This window comes from Cryptomeria japonica, unplaced genomic scaffold, assembly GCF_030272615.1.
Source record: "Cryptomeria japonica unplaced genomic scaffold, Sugi_1.0 HiC_scaffold_210, whole genome shotgun sequence".
In the NCBI taxonomy this organism is placed as follows: Eukaryota; Viridiplantae; Streptophyta; class Pinopsida; order Cupressales; family Cupressaceae; genus Cryptomeria; species Cryptomeria japonica.
This window is the reverse complement of record NW_026729032.1, coordinates 175,001-195,000: the sequence shown is the minus strand read 5'-3', so window position 1 is coordinate 195,000 and position 20,000 is coordinate 175,001. Positions and strand designations below refer to the sequence as shown.

The following is a 20,000-nucleotide window of genomic DNA, read 5'->3' as shown; positions in this document are numbered from 1 at the left end:
ACAGTCATGCCGTGAGAGTGTGCACCGTGCACGCGACCGAGTAAGGCCACTCAGAGACATCCATTTCCCAGGCATATGCCCCCTACGCACTTTTGGTGGTGCACCCCGCACGAACAATCCCGCCTCGACCAGCCTGAACAATTCCCCTCTCGAAGGAAGGCCTCGGCCTTAATCGTCCACGACAAACAGCTCGACGAGGCATGAAGCACCCACGGGAGCCGGAGCACGACGATGCAGAGTCTCGGTTCACAGGAGCCTGGGAAGAACATCCCGTACGGAACCCTTTACCCGAAAACATCCGAACCGCACATGCTCGCGACAGTCCTGCCGTTAGAGAATGCACCGTGCACGCGACCGAGTAAGGCCACTCAGAGACATCCATTTCCCAGGTATATGCCCCCTACGCACTTTTGGTGGCGCAACTCGCACGAACAGTCCCACCTCGACCCCGTATACAAGCTTTTTTGCCTCGAAGAGTTCGTCGGAGACGAAGAAGCAACCTTCAGTGCAACCGTAGCACTCTTTTGTGCAACCGCCCAAACAACGCCCCCTCTACCCTCTGTCGAAACACTCGGCATTGCTGCTCCCTAAGGTGAGCTTCTCCTCATAGGCAATTCCGCTCTTATCCGGTCACGTTTGTGTGCCCGAATTTCGCAAGGCAACCTCCATGGGACATGGAAAAGACTCGAGAAGAGAGCTCGCTCACGGGAGAGAGAAGCCAAGGAGACCACGAGAGTGCTGAGAGTGGGACAGCGCTGAATAGGCGGGAGAAGCCTGCGCGTATAAACGGAGATATATATCCAATTGCAACGAAGGAACGTGCCAAAGATCGAGAACAATGGCAGAAATGCTAGTAACGTGCACTTCGGGACCAACGCATCACCGGAAGACAACCGCCAAACATCGAAAGAGTCGCGATGCTCCGCAACCTACGTGCAAAGCGGTCGCACACCGGGTAAGGGAGTGAGAGCCCCAAACATAGCTGGGCGAGGCGCTCACTCCGCTCTTTAATATCTCGTTAATACCGCCAAGGAAATGGCACAAGCACACACACACAAGCATCCTCGGAAGAGGACAGTTCGAGTGACAGGTCAAATCCAAGAGTTCCGAAGACTACCTCCAGGAACAATCGGGAACAAGACCGATTACAAGTCGTCGAGTCTGTTACTGGGCGAACACGAGATGCGCACAGGAAATCGATCAGCCCTCACAATGGCCCAAGGCCAGAGATCGGACTGCTACGATTTACCCCAACAATCATCGTGCCACTCTTCGCAGAGAGGTGATAGACGCCAACGAGCCCGCGCATAGCAATCGAGGTGTAAAAAGGGCGTTGAAGGCAGGAAGCCTGGACGAAAGAGGCTACGAGGTCACCTCGAAGCGGTCTAAGAATCGGGCGCACTTGGGGCGACTACCAGTGCCAACCCCTTATCCCGCGGTGCGTCCGACACACAGAAATTTCCAAGGCGGCCAAGGAGCCTCCCCGCATAGCAATCGGGGTGTGAGGTTACGGATGCAGCATTGATAGCAATCGAGGTGGGAGGCGAAGGATGCAGAAGTGAGAGCCGAGGGATGTAGCAGAGATAGCAATCGGGGTGTGTGATGCAGAAGAGATAGCAATCGAGGTGTGCGGTGGGAAGGGCCCAGCAGCCAGAATGCATGAAGCGACGGATGAAGCAGTGATGACAACCGGGCTGTGAGGAGAGGAGGGATGCAGCCAAGAAAGCAATCAGGGCTCGAGGCAAGGGATGCATCAAGGATAGCAATCATGTTGTGAGGCGAGATTCCAAAGGCTAAACGTGAGAGGCTGCAGGGTCGACTCAGAGAGGTCTATGCATGTGAGAGGCTGAAAGCAAGGTCAACTCGGAGCGGTCTATGCATCGGGCGCGCTTGGGGCGACTACCAGTGCCAACCCCTTATCCCGCGACGCGTCCGACAAAGAGAACGTTCCAAGGCGGCAGAGGAGGTTACCAGCCGAAGGATGCAGTAGCAATAACAGGTATAGTTCCGCGGCGGCCGAGAAGACTCACCGCATAGGAATCGGGATGCGAGGCGAGGGATGCGGCGGGAAGGCCCCGACGGCTAAACGGAAGAGGCTGCAGGGCCGCCTCGGAATGGTCCAAGCATCGGACGCGATTGGGACGACTACCAGTGCCAACCCCTTATCCCGCGATGCGTCCGATACACAGATAGTTCCAAGGCGGCCGAGGAGCCTCACCGCATATCAATCGGGGTGCGAGGCGAGGGATGGGGCGGGAAGGCCCCAACGGCTAGACGGAAGAGGCTTCAGGGCCACCTCGGAATGCTCCAAGCATCGGACGCGCTTGGGGCGACTACCAGTGCCAACCCCTTATCCCGCGATGCGTCCGATACACAGATGGTTCCAAGGCGGCCGAGGAGCCTCACCGCATAGCAATCGGGGGTGCGAGGCGAGGGATGGGGCGGGAAGGCCCCAACGGCTAGACGGAAGAGGCTTCAGGGCCGCCTCGGAATGGTCCAAGCATCGGACGCGCTTGGGGCGACTACCAGTGACAACCCCTCATCCCGCGATGCGTCCGATACGAAGATGGTTCCAAGGCGGCCGAGGAGCCTCACCGCATAGCAATCGGGGTGCGAGGTGGGGGATGCGGCGAGATGGCCCCAACGGCTAGACGGAAGAGGCCACAGGGCCGCGTCGGAATAGTCCAAGCATCGGACGCGCTTGGGGCGACTACCAGTGACAACCCCTTATCCCGCGATGCGTCCGATACGAAGATAGTTCCAAGGCGGCCGAGGAGTCTCACCGCATAGCAATCCGGGTGCGAGGTGGGGGATGCGGCGAGATGGCCCCAACGGCTAGACGGAAGAGGCTGCAGGGCCGCCTCGGAATAGTCCAAGCATCGGACGCGCTTGGGGCGACTACCAGTGACAACCCCTTATCCCGCGATGCTTCCGATACGAAGACAGTTCCAAGGCGGCCGAGGAGCCTCACCGCATAGCAATGGGGGTGCGAGGTGAGGGATGCGGCGAGATGGCCCCAACGGCTAGACGGAAGAGGCCACAGGGCCGCCTCGGAATAGTCCAAGCATCGGACGCGCTTGGGGCGACTACCAGTGACAACCCCTTATCCCGCGATGCATCCGATACGAAGATAGTTCCCAGGCGGCCGAGGAGCCTCACCGCATAGCAATCGGGGTGCGAGGCGAGGGATGCGGCGAGATGGCCCCAAAGGGTAGACGGAAGAGGCTGCGGGGCCGCCTCGGAATAGTCCAAGCATCGAACGCGCTTGGGGCGACTACCACTGCCAACCCCTTATCCCGCGATGCGTCCGATACACAGATAGTTCCGAGGCGGCCGAGGAGCTGGGGGATGCGGCGAGATGGCCCCAACGGCTAGACGGAAGAGGCTGCAGGGCCGCCTCGGAATAGTCCAAGCATCGGACGCGCTTGGGGCGACTACCAGTGACAACCCCTTATCCCGCGATGCGTCCGATACACAGATAGTTCCGAGGCGGCCAAGGAGCCTCACCGCATAGCAATCGTGGTGCGAGGTGGGGGATGCAGCGAGATGGCCCCAACGGCTAGACGGAAGAGGCTGCAGGGCCGCCTCGGAATGGTCCAAGCATCGGACGCGCTTGGGGCGACTACCACTGCCAACCCCTTATCCCGCGATGCGTCCGATACACAGATAGTTCCAAGGCGGCCGAGGAGCCTCACCGAATAGCAATCGGGGTGCGAGGCGAGGGATGCGGCGAGAAAGCCCCAACGGCTAGAGGGAAGAGGCTTCAGGTCCGCCTCGGAATGGTCCAAGCATCGGACGCGCTTGGGGCGACTACCAGTGACAACCCCTTATCCCGCGACGCGTCCGATACACAGATAGTTCCAAGGCGGCCGAGGAGCCTCACCGCATAGCAATCGGGGTGCGAGGCGAGGGATGCGGCGAGAAGGACCCAACGGCTAGACGGAAGAGGCTTCAGGGCCGCCTCGGAATGGTCCAAGCATCGGACGCGCTTGGGGCGACTACCAGTGACAACCCCTTATCCCGCGACGCGTCCGATACACAGATAGTTCCAAGGCGGCCGAGGAGCCTCACCGCATAGCAATCGGGGTGCGAGGCGAGGGATGCGGCGAGAAGGACCCAACGGCTAGACGGAAGAGGCTTCAGGTCCGCCTCGGAATGGTCCAAGCATCGGACGCGCTTGGGGCGACTACCAGTGACAACCCCTTATCCCGCGACGCGTCCGATACACAGATAGTTCCAAGGCGGCCGAGGAGCCTCACCGCATAGCAATCGGGGTGCGAGGCGAGGGATGCGGCGAGAAGGACCCAACGGCTAGACGGAAGAGGCTTCAGGGCCGCCTCGGAATGGTCCAAGCATCGGACGCGCTTGGGGCGACTACCAGTGACAACCCCTTATCCCGCGATGCGTCCGATACACAGATAGTTCCAAGGCGGCCGAGGAGCCTCACCGCATAGCAATCGGGGTGCGAGGCGAGGGATGCGGCGAGAAGGACCCAACGGCTAGACGGAAGAGGCTTCAGGGCCGCCTCGGAATGGTCCAAGCATCGGACGCGCTTGGGGCGACTACCAGTGACAACCCCTTATCCCGCGACGCGTCCGATACACAGATAGTTCCAAGGCGGCCGAGGAGCCTCACCGCATAGCAATCGGGGTGCGAGGCGAGGGATGCGGCAAGAAGGACCCAACGGCTAGACGGAAGAGGCTTCAGGGCCGCCTCGGAATGGTCCAAGCATCGGACGCGCTTGGGGCGACTACCAGTGACAACCCCTTATCCCGCGACGCGTCCGATACACAGATAGTTCCAAGGCGGCCGAGGAGCCTCACCGCATAGCAATCGGGGTGCGAGGCGAGGGATGCGGCGAGAAGGACCCAACGGCTAGACGGAAGAGGCTTCAGGTCCGCCTCGGAATGGTCCAAGCATCGGACGCGCTTGGGGCGACTACCAGTGACAACCCCTTATCCCGCGACGCGTCCGATACACAGATAGTTCCAAGGCGGCCGAGGAGCCTCACCGCATAGCAATCGGGGTGCGAGGCGAGGGATGCGGCGAGAAGGACCCAACGGCTAGACGGAAGAGGCTTCAGGGCCGCCTCGGAATGGTCCAAGCATCGGACGCGCTTGGGGCGACTACCAGTGACAACCCCTTATCCCGCGACGCGTCCGATACACAGATAGTTCCAAGGCGGCCGAGGAGCCTCACCGCATAGCAATCGGGGTGCGAGGCGAGGGATGCGGCGAGAAGGACCCAACGGCTAGACGGAAGAGGCTTCAGGGCCGCCTCGGAATGGTCCAAGCATCGGACGCGCTTGGGGCGACTACCAGTGACAACCCCTTATCCCGCGATGCGTCCGATACACAGATAGTTCCAAGGCGGCCGAGGAGCCTCACCGCATAGCAATCGGGGTGCGAGGCGAGGGATGCGGCGAGAAGGACCCAACGGCTAGACGGAAGAGGCTTCAGGGCCGCCTCGGAATGGTCCAAGCATCGGACGCGCTTGGGGCGACTACCAGTGACAACCCCTTATCCCGCGACGCGTCCGATACACAGATAGTTCCAAGGCGGCCGAGGAGCCTCACCGCATAGCAATCGGGGTGCGAGGCGAGGGATGCGGCGAGAAGGACCCAACGGCTAGACGGAAGAGGCTTCAGGGCCGCCTCGGAATGGTCCAAGCATCGGACGCGCTTGGGGCGACTACCAGTGACAACCCCTTATCCCGCGACGCGTCCGATACACAGATAGTTCCAAGGCGGCCGAGGAGCCTCACCGCATAGCAATCGGGGTGCGAGGCGAGGGATGCGGCGAGAAGGACCCAACGGCTAGACGGAAGAGGCTTCAGGGCCGCCTCGGAATGGTCCAAGCATCGGACGCGCTTGGGGCGACTACCAGTGACAACCCCTTATCCCGCGACGCGTCCGATACACAGATAGTTCCAAGGCGGCCGAGGAGCCTCACCGCATAGCAATCGGGGTGCGAGGCGAGGGACGCGGCGAGAAGGACCCAACGGCTAGACGGAAGAGGCTTCAGGGCCGCCTGGGAATGGTCCATGCATCGCACGCGCTTGGGGCGACTACCAGTGACAACCCCTTATCCCGCGACGCGTCCGATACACAGATAGTTCCAAGGCGGCCGAGGAGCCTCACCGCATAGCAATCGGGGTGCGAGGCGAGGGATGCGGCGAGAAGGACCCAACGGCTAGACGGAAGAGGCTTCAGGGCCGCCTCGGAATGGTCCAAGCATCGGACGCGCTTGGGGCGACTACCAGTGACAACCCCTTATCCCGCGACGCGTCCGATACACAGATAGTTCCAAGGCGGCCGAGGAGCCTCACCGCATAGCAATCGGGGTGCGAGTCGAGGGATGCGGCGAGAAGGACCCAACGGCTAGACGGAAGAGGCTTCAGGGCCGCCTCGGAATGGTCCAAGCATCGGACGCGCTTGGGGCGACTACCAGTGACAACCCCTTATCCCGCGATGCGTCTGATACACAGATAGTTCCAAGGCGGCCGAGGAGCCTCACCGCATAGCAATCGGGGTGCGAGGCAAGGGATGCGGCGAGAAGGACCCAACGGCTAGACGGAAGAGGCTTCAGGGCCGCCTCGGAATGGTCCAAGCATCGGACGCGCTTGGGGCGACTACCGTTGCCAACCCCTTATCCCGCGATGCGTCTGATACACAGATAGTTCCGAGGCGGCCGAGGAGCCTCACCGCATAGCAATCGGGTTGCGAGGCAGATTATTGGGAAGGGAACCCCCTGGGATGCGGCTCAAGCAGTGCCCAAAGGGACTGGAATGCGGAATCACATCGAGAGACCCAAATGCTATACGAGGGCTCAAATCGAATTATCGATTTGGCCACGACATGGACGCATCGGAACGACTACCTTTGCCGAACCACTCGCAATTGCATCCATACCGAAACCAATAGACATTTCCGTTAGAGCCCTCGCATAGCATTCGGGAATCTCGCATGCCCCTCTAAATCGACCAATGCTGGCGCTCAACGAAAATCCGAGCGCTACCACCGTTCGAGCGCCAGCATTGGTCGAGTTAGAGGGGCACGGGGGAGAATGCTCCAGTCAACACCTCCCCTATATAAGTTATTTGTCCGATTCTCGCACAACCGTAGTCTGCCTCGTCGAATCAAACAACGGTCCCAGATTCCGACTTCCGTTCCGTAGAGACCCAAAAGCTAGATGGAGGCTCGCAAGAAAGAGAGTCGGCGCATAGCAATCGGGTTTCTCGAACGTTTAGGGACCGAGCTCACTTGCGGATAGGGCAAAATCCGCCAAGCAACCCAAAAGCTAGACGGGGGCTCGAATCGAATCGCCTAGGCGGCCACAACAACGACGTGTTGGATCGACTACCAGTGCCAAACCATTCAGCAAGACTAGTCTGTGTCGAGGCCGGATAGAGATTCTCAGAGAGCGCCCGTATAGCATTTAGGAGACCTGCCGCGTCCCTCACACTCGACAAATGGTGGTGCACGTTTATAAATCCGAGCGATCCCAACCCTTTCAAGCACCAACATCGGTCGAGATAGAGGGGCACGGAGGGGGCTGCGTGAGACAACACAGTCCCCTATATAAGTTATTTGTCCGATTCTCACACATCCGAAGAATGGCCATCAAATCGGACAACAGCCCAAACTTCCGACTTCCGTCCCAGAAAGCCCAAGAGCTATCTAAAACGTTCATGGCCGGAACTCGATCGCGGCTATACCAGTCCGCCAAGCAACCCAAAAGCTAGACTGGAGCTCTAGTCGAATCACCTCTGTGGCCATTGCAAGGACGTGTTGGAGCGACTACCATTGCCGAACCATTCCGCAGGTCGAGTCCATACCAAGGCCGCATAGAGATTCACGATGAGCTCCTGCATAGCAATCAGGAGACTTGCCGTGTCCATCACAATCGATAAATCCTGGTGCAAGATTTTTGCATCCGAGCGCTCCAACCAGTCGAGCACCAGCATCAATCGACATAAACGGGCACGGGGGGAGGATGCTCGAGAACACTACCTCCCCTATATAAGTTATTTGTCCGATTCTCAAGCAGCCGAAGTCTGGTCATCGAATCGGGTCAAAGACCACAACTTCCGACTTTACCCACAATGCAAGTCATCGAATCGAACATCGGCCCCCGAGTCGGACTCCATGCGTATGTCAGGTCATCGGACCCAAATTCCGCCTTCCTGCGCATGGCGGGCCATCAATATCAACTCGGTCATCGGACCCAAACTCCGCCTTTCTGCGCATGGCACGCCTTCAAATCGGTCATCGGACCCAAATTCCGCCTTCCTGTGCATGGCGGGCCATCAACATCAACTCGGTCATCGGACCCAAATTCCGCCTTTCTGCGCATGGCACGCCATCAACTCGGTCATCGGACCCAAATTCCGCCTTCCTGCGCATGGCAGGTCATCGGACACAAATTCAGACCTCGCCAATATGCCTACGTATCGAATCGGTCATCGGACCCAACTTCCGACTTCATCCATACTGTAGGGTCTTTGAGGTTGGCGCGGTGCGCTCAACCCGGGGAGTCGACCCATCGAAGCATACACCTCCCCTATATAAGCTATTTGTCCGATTCCCACACCTGTGTAGTTTGCACCTCTGACCAGGACATCGACCCCAACTTCCGAACTCGACTGCAACGACGGCACCAGCGCCTTGGTGCGCACCTTGCGACGCACAGTCCCAACATTCGCCTTCCTGCACATGGCAGGTCATCGGACCCAAATTCCGACCTCGCGAGTATGCCTACATATCGAATCGGTCATCGGACACAACTTCCGACTTCATCCATACCGTAGGGTCTTTGAGGTTGGCGCGGTGCGCTCAACCCGGGGAGTCGACCCAACGAAGCATACACCTCCCCTATATAAGCTATTTGTCCGATTCCCACACCTGTGTAGTTTGCACCTCCGATCAGGACATCGACCCCAACTTCCGAACTCGCCTGCAACGACCGAACCAGCGCCTTGGTGCGCACCTTGCAACGCACAGTGCCAACATTCGCCTTCCTGCACATGGCAGGTCATCGGACCCAAATTCCGACCTCGCGAGTATGCCTACATATCGAATCGGTCATCGGACCCAACTTCCGACTTCATCCATACCGTAGGGTCTTTGAGGTTGGCGCGGTGCGCTCAACCCGGGGAGTCGACCCAACGAAGCATACACCTCCCCTATATAAGCTATTTGTCCGATTCCCACACCTGTGTAGCTTGCACCTCCGATCAGGACATCGACCCCAACTTCCGAACTCGACTAAAAAGACCGCACCAGCACCTTGGTGTGCACCTTGCAACGCACAGTGCCAACATTCGCCTTCCTGCACATGGCAGGTCATCGGACCCAAATTCCGACCTCATGAGCATACCTACTAATCGAATCGGTCATCGGACCCAACTTCCGACTTCATCCATACCGTAGGGTCTTTGAGGTTGGCGCGGTGCGCTCAACCTGGGGAGTCGACCCATCGAAGCATACACCTCCCCTATATAAGCTATTTGTCCGATTCCGACACCTGTGTAGTTTGCACCTCCGCTCAGGACATCGACCCCAACTTCCGAACTCGCCTGCAACGACCGAACCAGCGCCTTGGTGCGCACCAAAAGTGCGCACTTTTGGAGGGCACTTTTGTGCGCTCCAAAGGTGCGCACTTTTGGAGGGCACTTTTGTGCGCTCCAAAGGTGCGCACTTTTGGAGGGCACTTTTTGGAGGGCACTTTTGTGCGCTCCAAAGGTGCGCACTTTTGGAGGGCACTTTTTGGAGCTCCAAAGGTGCGCACTTTTGGAGGGCACTTTTTGGAGGGCACTTTTCTGCGCTCCAAAGGTGCGCACTTTTGGAGGGCACTTTTTGGAGGGCACTTTTCTGCGCTCCAAAGGTGCGCACTTTTGGAGGGCACTTTTTGGAGGGCACTTTTCTGCGCTCCAAAGGTGCGCACTTTTGGAGGGCACTTTTGTGCACTCCAAAGGTGCACACTTTTGGAGGGCACTTTTTGGAGGGCACTTTTCTGCACTCCAAAGGTGCGCACTTTTGGAGGGCACTTTTTGGAGGGCACTTTTGTGCGCTCCAAAGGTGCGCACTTTTGGAGGGCACTTTTTGGAGGGCACTTTTGTGCGCTCCAAAGGTGCGCACTTTTGGAGGGCACTTTTGTGCACTCCAAAGGTGCGCACTTTTGGAGGGCACTTTTCCTGCGCTCCAAAGGTGCACACCTAGGTGAGCACCTTCGACCACACCTTGTAGCACACCAAACTCTGACTTTCGACTTCATCCGCAATGCAGGGTCTTTGAGGTTGGCGCAATGCGCACAACCAGGGGAGTCGACCCATCAAACCCAACACCTCCCCTATATAAGCTATTTGTCTGATTCTCATACATGCGTAGCCTGCAGGAGCAATTAGGACATCGACCCCAACTTTCGGCTTCTAAACGAAAACAAGGTCTTTGAGGTTGGTGTAATGCGAACAACTAGGGGAGTCAACCCATCAAACCCAACACCTCCCCTATATAAGCTATTTGTCTGATTCTCATACATGTGTAGTCTACAGGAGCAATTAGGACATCGACCCCAACTTTTGACTTCTTAACGAAAACAAGGTCTTTGAGGTTGACGTAATGCGCACAACCAGGGGAGTCGACCCATCAAACCCAACACCTCCCCTATATAAGCTATTTGTCCGATTCTCATACATGTGTAGCCTACAGGAGCCATTAGGACATTGACCCCAACTTTTGACTTCTTAACGAAAACAAGGTCTTTGAGGTTGGCGTAATGCGCACAACCAAGGGAGTTGACCCATCAAACCCAACACCTCCCCTATATAAGCTATTTGTCTGATTCTCATACATGTGTAGCCTGCAACAACGATTAGGACATCCACCCCAACTTCTGAATTCGTCTGCGTTGACCGCACCAAAGGTGCACGCCTTGGTGCTCACCAAAATCCGACTTCCGACTTCTTCTGCTATGCGGGGTCTTTGAGGTTGGCGCAGTGCGCACAACCAGGGGAGTCAACCCACCGAATGCAACACCTCCCCTATATAAGCTATTTGTCTGATTCTCATACATGCGTAGACTGCAGCAATGATTAGGACATCCACCCCAACTTTTGACTTCTTAAACAAGACAGGGTCTTTGAAGTTGGTGCAGTGCACACAACCAGGGGAGTCGACCCATCAAACGCAACACCTCCCCTATATAAAGCTATTTGTCCGATTCTCATACGTGTAGTCTGCAGCAGCGATTAGGACATCGACCCCAACTTCCGAATTCGTTTGCATTGACCGCACCAAAGGTGCACGCCTTGGTGTGCACCTTGGAGTGCACTTTGGTGCTCACCTCGGTGCACACTTTGGTGTGCACCTCGGTGTGCACCAAAGGTGCGCACCTTGGAGCGCACCAAAGGTGTACACTTTGGAGCGCACCACATAGGGTCTTTGAGAGGTTGGCGCAGTGCGCACACCAAGGTGGGTGTTGAGGTGCGTGCCGAGGTGGGTGGGTGCTAGGGTGCGCTCCATGGTGGGTGCCAGGGTGGGTGCGTGCTAGGGTGGATTCCAAAGAGGGTCATAGGGTGGGTGCCAAGGTGGGTTGGTGATATAGTGGGTTCAAAGGTGGGTACTAGGGTGGGTTCCAAGGTGGGTCACAAGTTGGGTGCCAGGATGCGTGGGTGTTAGGTTGGGTGCCAAGGTGGGCTCCTGCGTGGGTGGGTGCTAGGGTGGGTTTCAAGGTGGACGCGAGGGCGGGTGCCAAGGTGGGTAACAAGTTGGGTGTTAGGATGGGTGAGTGCTAGAGTGGGTGCCAAGGTGGGTGGGTGCTAAGGTGGATGCCAAGGTGGTTCACAGGGTGGGTGGGTTCTAGGGTGAGTTCCAAGGTGGGTCACAGGTTTAGTGCTAGGGTGCGTGTCAAGGCGGGTGTCGAGGTGCCTGGGTGCTAGGGTGTGGATGCCAATGTGGGTCATAGGGTGGGTACTAGGGTGGGCTGCAATGTGGGTGCCAAGGTGGGTAACATGCTCGGTTGGTTCTAAATTGGGTGTCAGGGTGGGTGTGCACCCACCTTGCCCGAGGTGGGTGCCAAGGTGCCAGTGTGGGTGGGTGCTAAGGTGGATGCCAAGGTGGGTGAGAAGGTGGGTGATAGGTTGAGTGGTAGGATGGGTGGGTGCCAAGATGGGTCACAGGGTGGGTGCAAGGGTGGGTAGGTGCTAGGGTTGGTGTCAGGGTGGGTGGGTGCTAGGTTGGGTTCCAAGGTGGGTGCGAGGGTGAGTGTCAAGGTGGGTCACAGGTTAGGTGCTAGGATGGGTGAGTGCTAGGGTGCAAAGGTGCCAGGGTGGGTGCTAGGATGGGTCGATGCTAGGGTGAGTGGCAAGGTGGGTCCACAAGTGTCAAGGTGGGTGCCGAGGTGGGTGCCAACTTGGGTTCCAAGGTGGGTGCCAAGTGGGCGACTGCTATGGTGGATGCCAAGGTGGGTCACGGGGTGGGTGCCAAGTTGCTAGGTTGTGTTCCAAGGTGGGTGCCAACGTGGCTGCTAGGGTGCGTGGGTTAAAGGGTGTGTCACAACGTGGGTGCCAGGATGGGTGCGCACCCACACTGGCCAAGACGGGTGCAAGGTTGGGTTCCAAGCCCGGTCACAGGCTGGGTGCTAGGATGGGTGGGTGCCAAGGTGGGCACCAGGGTGGGTGCACCCACCCTGGCCAAGGTGGGTCACGGGGTGGGTCCTAGGGTGGGTAACAGGGTGGGTACTAAGGTGCGTGCCAAGGTGGGTCATGGGGTGGGTGCCAAGGTGGGCACCAGGGTGGGTGTGCACCAACCCTAGCCAGGGTAGGTCACGGGGTGGTTGTCGGGGTGGGCGTCAAGGAGCCAAGGTGGGTGGCAAGTAGCCAAGTTGCGTGCCAAGGTGGGTGTCGGGGTGGGTGCCAAGGATCCAAGGTGGGTGCCAAGGAACCAAGGTGGGTGTCTGGGTGGGTGCCGAGGTGGGAGCCAGGGTGGGTCCCAAGGTGAGTGCAAAGGTGGGTGCCAGGGTCAAGGTGAGTGCCAATGTGGGTTCCAAGGTGCCAGGGTCAGGGTGAGTGCCAATGTGGGTTCAAAGGTGCTAAGTTGGGTGCGAGGTTGGGTGCGAGGGTGGGTGGGTGCCAAGGTGTGCTAGGTGGAAGCCCGGGTGGGTCGGCATCCCATGGGTGTCGAGTTGGGTGCCTGATGGGTGCTTCTTGTCAAGTTTTAGTCGTCGGGACTCATTTCGAGCCTTAGAGGTCGTTTCTTGTCCGGTTGCCCTGTCTTCGACCTGGGAACCCAATTTTGGTCCTCGGGTCCCATTTTTTTTTGTCTCGCATCCCACTTTTGGCCTGTGGCCTTTTCGGGGTCGATTCTCGTTTTGGGCATCAGAGCATGTTTCTTCTCCTAAAACCCAATATTTGTTTATTAAGTCTCGGAACACATTTTTGTTCTCGTGGACCCATCATGGGTCTTGGAACGCATTTGTGGTCCTTGGGTCCCATTTTGCATCCCGAAACTTGTGTTTTGGTGCTTGATCCCTATTTTGGGTGCCCACCTTGCACCAAGTGCGCACCCGGGGCAAACCGAGCGCCTTGGTGCACCGGGGCAAGATCGAGCGTGCACCCGAGGCGCCCCGAACATGCACCAAGGTGCACTCGGCCCACATGTGAGCGCAGGTCGTTGCGCCCGAGGTGGTGTGTGGGCACCGCGTTGCAGACGGGACACTGCACGCACACGACGCCCCGTCCAGGTGCACGCACGTAGGCCGGGCTGGGTGCACACCCGACGCCCTAGCAAGGTGCGCGCACCCGGGCAGGGCTCACACTTGGCGAACGGGGCGCACTTCGCGAGGGAGGGTGTGCACCTCGACGGGGGTGGGTGGCCGGGGTGGATTCGCACGTGGGTCGCGGTTTGCTAAGTACACACTGCGACAAGCTCATAACGGGTGCGATCATACCAGCGTTAGTGCACCGGATCCCATCAGAACTCCGCAGTTAAGCGCGCTTGGGCCGGAGTAGTACTGGGATGGGTGACCTCCCGGGAAGTCCCGGTGTTGCACCCTTTCTTAGTTTTTCGCCGGGCGTCGCAATGCTATTTGAATAAACCTTTTGCCCGTTTGCGTTCTCGTCGGGGCCGGGCCGGGCCGGGGTGCGCTGCCCGCACTACCGCGCGCGCGGGGGCGACACCGAGCGCGCACCCGAGGCGCCCCGAGCACACAGGCCACGGTGCAACCCGGGCGTTGTGCGCGCACCCCGGTGCGCCCGAGGTGCTGCGCGCGCACCCAGGTGAAATCGGTGTGCACCTCGGCCAGTGCGCGCTCGGTCGAGTCGCGCACGTTGGCCAAGGTGCACGGTGATGTTTCTTACTCTAAGGTTCCGCACCAGACGCCCGGGACAGGTGAGCGAAGCTGGGCGGGGCCGGGTGCGCGGCCGGGGCAGGTGCACGCAGCTGGAGAGAGCTTTGGAGCACACCAGAGGTGCGCACCTTGGAGCACACTTCGGAGCGCACCAATGATGCGCTCCATTCAAAAGTTTCCTGAAAAGGCAAAAAAAGTTGAGATTATAGAATTTCCCACTTGAGAGATTGTAAAAAAAAAAAATTTAAAATGAAGGAAACGCGGGTGCCAAGGTGTGCGCGCCCGGGTGCGCAGCCCAGCCAAGGTGTGCGCACCAAGGCGCCCACCCTGGCGAAGGTGCACGCAAGGTGCGCACCCGAGGCAAACCGGACAATTAACCCAACTTTCGACTTCGCGCGCACCTGCGCACCTTGGAGCGCACTTCGGAGCGCTCCTTGTTGCGCACCAATCTTGGGCACCTCGGAGTGCACCATGGCGCCCACCAAGGTGCGCACCCGGGGCAAACCGAGCTCCGACTTCGTGCGCACCTTGGAGCGCACGAAAGGTGCGCACCATGGCGCCCACCAAGGTGCGCAGCCCAGCCAAGGCGTGCGCATCAAGGTGCGCACCCTGGCGAAGGTGCGCACCCGGGGCAAACCGAGCTCCGACTTCGTGCGCACCTTGGAGCGCACAAAGGGTGCGCAACCCAGCCAAGGTGTGCGCACCCCGGGCAAACCGAGCTCCGAATCGTGCGCACCTTGGAGCACACTTCGGAGCCCTCCTTGGTGCGCACCGATGTTGCGCACCTCGGAGCGCACCCGGGGAAAACAATGCAATTAACCCGACTTTCGACTTCGTGGGCACCTCGGAGCGCTCTCGGGTTCGCACCTCGGAGCACACCGAGGTGCGCACCTTTGATGCGCTGCCTTCACCAATTTCCAGAAAAGGCAAGAAAACATTGAGAAGGTGTGCGCACCGAGGTGCCCACCCTGGCGAAGGTGCACGCGAGGTGCGCACCCGGGGCAAACCGGGCTCCGACTTCGTGCACGCCATGCTGCGCACCTTGGAGGGCCATGGTGCGCACCTTGGAGCACACTTCGGAGCGCTCAATGGTGCCCAACCCAGCCAAGGTGCCCACCGCGGCGAAGGTGCACGCGAGGTGCGCACCCGGGGCAAACCGGGCTCCGACTTCGTGCACGCCGCACCTTGGAGCACACTTCGGAGCGCTCCTTGGTGCGCACCAGGGCGCGCAACCCAGCCGAGGTGCCCACCCCGGCGAAGGTGCACGCGGGGTGCGCACCCGAGGCAAACCGGGCTCCGACTTCGTGCACGCCATGGTGCCCACCGCGGCGAAGGTGCACGCGAGGTGCGCACCCGGGGCAAACCGGGCTCCGACTTCGTGCACGCCGCACCTTGGAGCACACTTCGGAGCGCTCCTTGGTGCGCACCAGGGCGCGCAACCCAGCCGAGGTGCCCACCCCGGCGAAGGTGCACGCGAGGTGCGCACCCGGGGCAAACCGGGCTCCGACTTCGTGCACGCCATGGTGCCCACCGCGGCGAAGGTGCACGCGAGGTGCGCACCCGGGGCAAACCGGGCTCCGACTTCGTGCACGCCGCACCTTGGAGCACACTTCGGAGCGCTCCTTGGTGCGCACCATGGTGCCCACCAGGGCGCGCAACCCCGCCGAAGGTGCACGCGAGGTGCGCACCCGGGGCAAACCGGGCTCCGACTTCGTGCACGCCGCACCTTGGAGCACACTTCGGAGCGCTCCTTGGTGCGCACCAGGGCGCGCAACCCCGCCGAAGGTGCACGCGAGGTGCGCACCCGGGGCAAACCGGGCTCCGACTTCGTGCACGCCATGGTGCGCACCAGGGTGCCCACCGCGGCGAAGGTGCGCACCCGGGGCAAACCGGGCTCCGACTTCGTGCACGCCGCACCTTGGAGCACACTTCGGAGCGCTCCTTGGTGCGCACCAGGGCGCGCAACCCAGCCGAGGTGCCCACCCCGGCGAAGGTGCACGCGAGGTGCGCACCCGGGGCAAACCGGGCTCCGACTTCGTGCACGCCATGGTGCCCACCGCGGCGAAGGTGCGCACCCGGGGCAAACCGGGCTAGGACTTCGTGCACGCCGCACCTTGGAGCACACTTCGGAGCGCTCCTTGGTGCGCACCATGGTGCCCACCAGGCCGCGCAACCCAGCCAAGGTGTGCGCACCAAGGTGCACGCGAGGTGCGCACCCGGGGCAAACCGGGGTCCGGCTTCGTGCACGCCGCACCTTGGAGCACACATCGGGGCGCTCCCGGGTTCGCACCGGCGTTGCGCACCGTGGTGGGCACCTCGGAGCGCACCGTGGTGGGCACCTCGGAGCACACCAAGGTGGGCAGCGAGGTGCGCACCTTTGATGCGATGCCTTCACTAATTTCCATAAAAGGCAAAAGAAAACGAGATTTTAAAATTTCCGTTTTGAAAGATAGTGAGAAAAAGGGAATGCTGGTGCCATCTTGAGCCCGCCCTGGTGCGCAGCCCAGCCAAGGTGTGCGCACCAAGGTGCCCACCCTGGCGAAGGTGCGCGCCCGGGCAATTAACCCAACTTCCAACTTCGCGCGCGCCAGGGTGGGAGCGCACCCAACAACCGGGCCTGGGAAGAGCCAATGCGAGAAACCCCACCAAACGCTCTGACAAAAAAAGAGGGGGCGCTCCAGTAACCCCGCTTCGGAGCGCACCCTGGGCAAACCCAGCCAGGGTGCCCACCCCGGCCAAGGTGCAGGCGAGGTGCGCACCCGGGGCAAACCGGGCTCCGACAACGTGCACGCCGCACCTTGGAGCACACTTCGTAGCGCTCCCGGGTGCGCACCTCAGAGCACACCAAGGTGGGCAGCGAGGTGCGCACCTTTGATGCGCTGCCTTCACTAATTTCCAGAAAAGGCAAAAAAAAGAGGAGATTTTAAAATTTCCGTTTTGAAAGATAGTGAAAAAAACGGAACGCGGGTGCCATCTTGAGCCCGCCCGGGTGCACAGCCCAGGTAAGGTGCCCACCCTGGCAAAGGTGCGCACCCGGGCAATTAACCCTACTTCCGACTTCGTGCGCGCCAGGGTGGCAACCGGGCCTGGGAAGAGCCAATGCGAGAAACCCCACCAAACGCTCCGACAAAAAAAGAGGCGGCGCTCCAATAACCCCGCTTCGGAGCGCAGCCGGGGCAAACCCAGCCAAGGTGCCCACCCCGACGAAGGTGCACGCGAGGTGCGCACCCGGGGCAAACCGGGCTCCGACAACGTGCACGCAGCACCTTGGAGCACACTTCGAAGCACTCCCGGGTGCCCACCGGCGTTGCGCACCGTGGTGGGCAGCGAGGTGCGCACCTTTGATGCGCTGCCTTCACTAATTTCCAGAAAAGGCAAAAAAAAATGAGATTTTAAAATTTCCGTTTTGAAAGATAGTGAAAAAAACGGAACGCGGGTGCCATCTTGAGCCCGCCCTGGTGCGCAGCCCAGGCAAGGCATGCGCACCAAGGTGCCCACCCGCGGTGCACACCCGGGGCAAACCGGGCTCCGACTTCGTGCAGGCCGCACCTTGGAGCACACTTCGGAGCGCTCCTTGGTGCGCACCATGGTGCCCACCAGGGCGCACCCGGGGCAAACCGGGCTCCGACTTCGTGCACGCCGCACCTTGGAGCACACATCGGAGCGCTCCCAGGTTCGCACCAGCGTTGCGCACCTTTGATGCGCTGCCTTCACTAATTTCCAGAAAAGGCAAAAAAAAACGATATTTTAAAATTTCCGTTCTGAAAGATAGTGAAAAAAACGGAACGCGGGTGCCATCTTGAGCCCTTCCTGGTGCGCAGCCCAGGCAAGTTGTGCGCACCAAGGTGCCCACCCTGGCGGAGGTGCGCGCCCGGGGCAAACCGGGCTCCGACTTCGTGCACTGCATGGTGCCCACCAAGGCGCGCAACCCAGCCAAGGTGCCCACCGCAGCGAAGGTGCACGCGAGGTGCGCACCCGAGGTGCACACCCGGGGCAAACCGAGCTCCGACTTCGTGCACGCCGCACCTTGGAGCACACTTCAGAGCGCTCCTTGGTGCGCACCAGGGCGCGCAACCCAGCCAAGGTGCTCACCCCGGCGAAGGTGCACGCGAGGTGCGCACCCGGGGCAAGCCGGGCTCGGACTTCGTGCACGCCGCACCTTGGAGCACACATCGGAGCGCTCCCGGGTTCGCACCAGCATTGCGCACCTTTGATGCGCTGCCTTCACTAATTTCCAGAAAAGGCAAAAAAAAAAAAAAAACGAGATTTTAAAATTTCCGTTTTGAAAGATAGTGAAAAAAACGGAACGCGGGTGCCATCTTGAGCCCGCCCTGGTGTGCAGCCCAGGCAAGTTGTGCGCACCAAGGCACCCACCCTGGCCAAGGTGGGTCACGGGGTGGGTCCTAGGGTGGGTAACGGGGTGGGTACTAAGGTGTGTGCCAAGGTGGGTCATGGGGTGGGTGCCAAGGTGGGCACCAGGGTGGGTGTGCACCAACCCTAGCCAGGGTAGGTCACGGGGTGGTTGTCGGGGTGGGCGTCAAGGAGCCAAGGTGGGTGGCAAGTAGCCAAGTTGCGTGCCAAGGTGGGTGTCGGGGTGGGTGCCAAGGATCCAAGGTGGGTGCCAAGGAACCAAGGTGGGTGTCTGGGTGGGTGCCGAGGTGGGAGCCAGGGTGGGTCCCAAGGTGAGTGCAAAGGTGGGTGCCAGGGTCAAGGTGAGTGCCAATGTGGGTTCCAAGGTGCCAGGGTCAGGGTGAGTGCCAATGTGGGTTCAAAGGTGCTAAGTTGGGTGCGAGGTTGGGTGCGAGGGTGGGTGGGTGCCAAGGTGTGCTAGGTGGAAGCCCGGGTGGGTCGGCATCCCATGGGTGTCGAGTTGGGTGCCTGATGGGTGCTTCTTGTCAAGTTTTAGTCGTCGGGACTCATTTCGAGCCTTAGAGGTCGTTTCTTGTCCGGTTGCCCTGTCTTCGACCTGGGAACCCAATTTTGGTCCTCGGGTCCCATTTTTTTTTGTCTCGCATCCCACTTTTGGCCTGTGGCCTTTTCGGGGTCGATTCTCGTTTTGGGCATCAGAGCATGTTTCTTCTCCTAAAACCCAATATTTGTTTATTAAGTCTCGGAACACATTTTTGTTCTCGTGGACCCATCATGGGTCTTGGAACGCATTTGTGGTCCTTGGGTCCCATTTTGCATCCCGAAACTTGTGTTTTGGTGCTTGATCCCTATTTTGGGTGCCCACCTTGCACCAAGTGCGCACCCGGGGCAAACCGAGCGCCTTGGTGCACCGGGGCAAGATCGAGCGTGCACCCGAGGCGCCCCGAACATGCACCAAGGTGCACTCGGCCCACATGTGAGCGCAGGTCGTTGCGCCCGAGGTGGTGTGTGGGCACCGCGTTGCAGACGGGACACTGCACGCACACGACGCCCCGTCCAGGTGCACGCACGTAGGCCGGGCCGGGTGCACACCCGACGCCCTAGCAAGGTGCGCGCACCCGGGCAGGGCTCACACTTGGCGAACGGGGCGCACTTCGCGAGGGAGGGTGTGCACCTCGACGGGGGTGGGTGGCCGGGGTGGATTCGCACGTGGGTCGCGGTTTGCTAAGTACACACTGCGACAAGCTCATAACGGGTGCGATCATACCAGCGTTAGTGCACCGGATC

At 60.0% G+C, this 20,000-nt stretch overlaps 2 non-coding genes across 2 annotated transcripts in view; both read left to right on the top strand.

The window, feature by feature from the left end:
* The first annotated feature begins 13,932 nt into the window (after positions 1–13,932).
* On the top strand, positions 13,933–14,051 carry LOC131868584 (5S ribosomal RNA). Its single transcript, XR_009367031.1, has one exon. It is a non-coding gene; the product is annotated as a 5S ribosomal RNA (ribosomal RNA).
* Positions 14,052–19,966: 5,915 nt separating this feature from the next.
* The window catches only part of LOC131868583 (5S ribosomal RNA), a 119-nt gene continuing 85 nt past the window's right edge, over positions 19,967–20,000 (top strand). Inside the window, exon 1 of the ribosomal RNA XR_009367030.1 lies at positions 19,967–20,000. This exon is cut by the window's right edge and continues 85 nt beyond it. This is a non-coding gene — a ribosomal RNA (5S ribosomal RNA).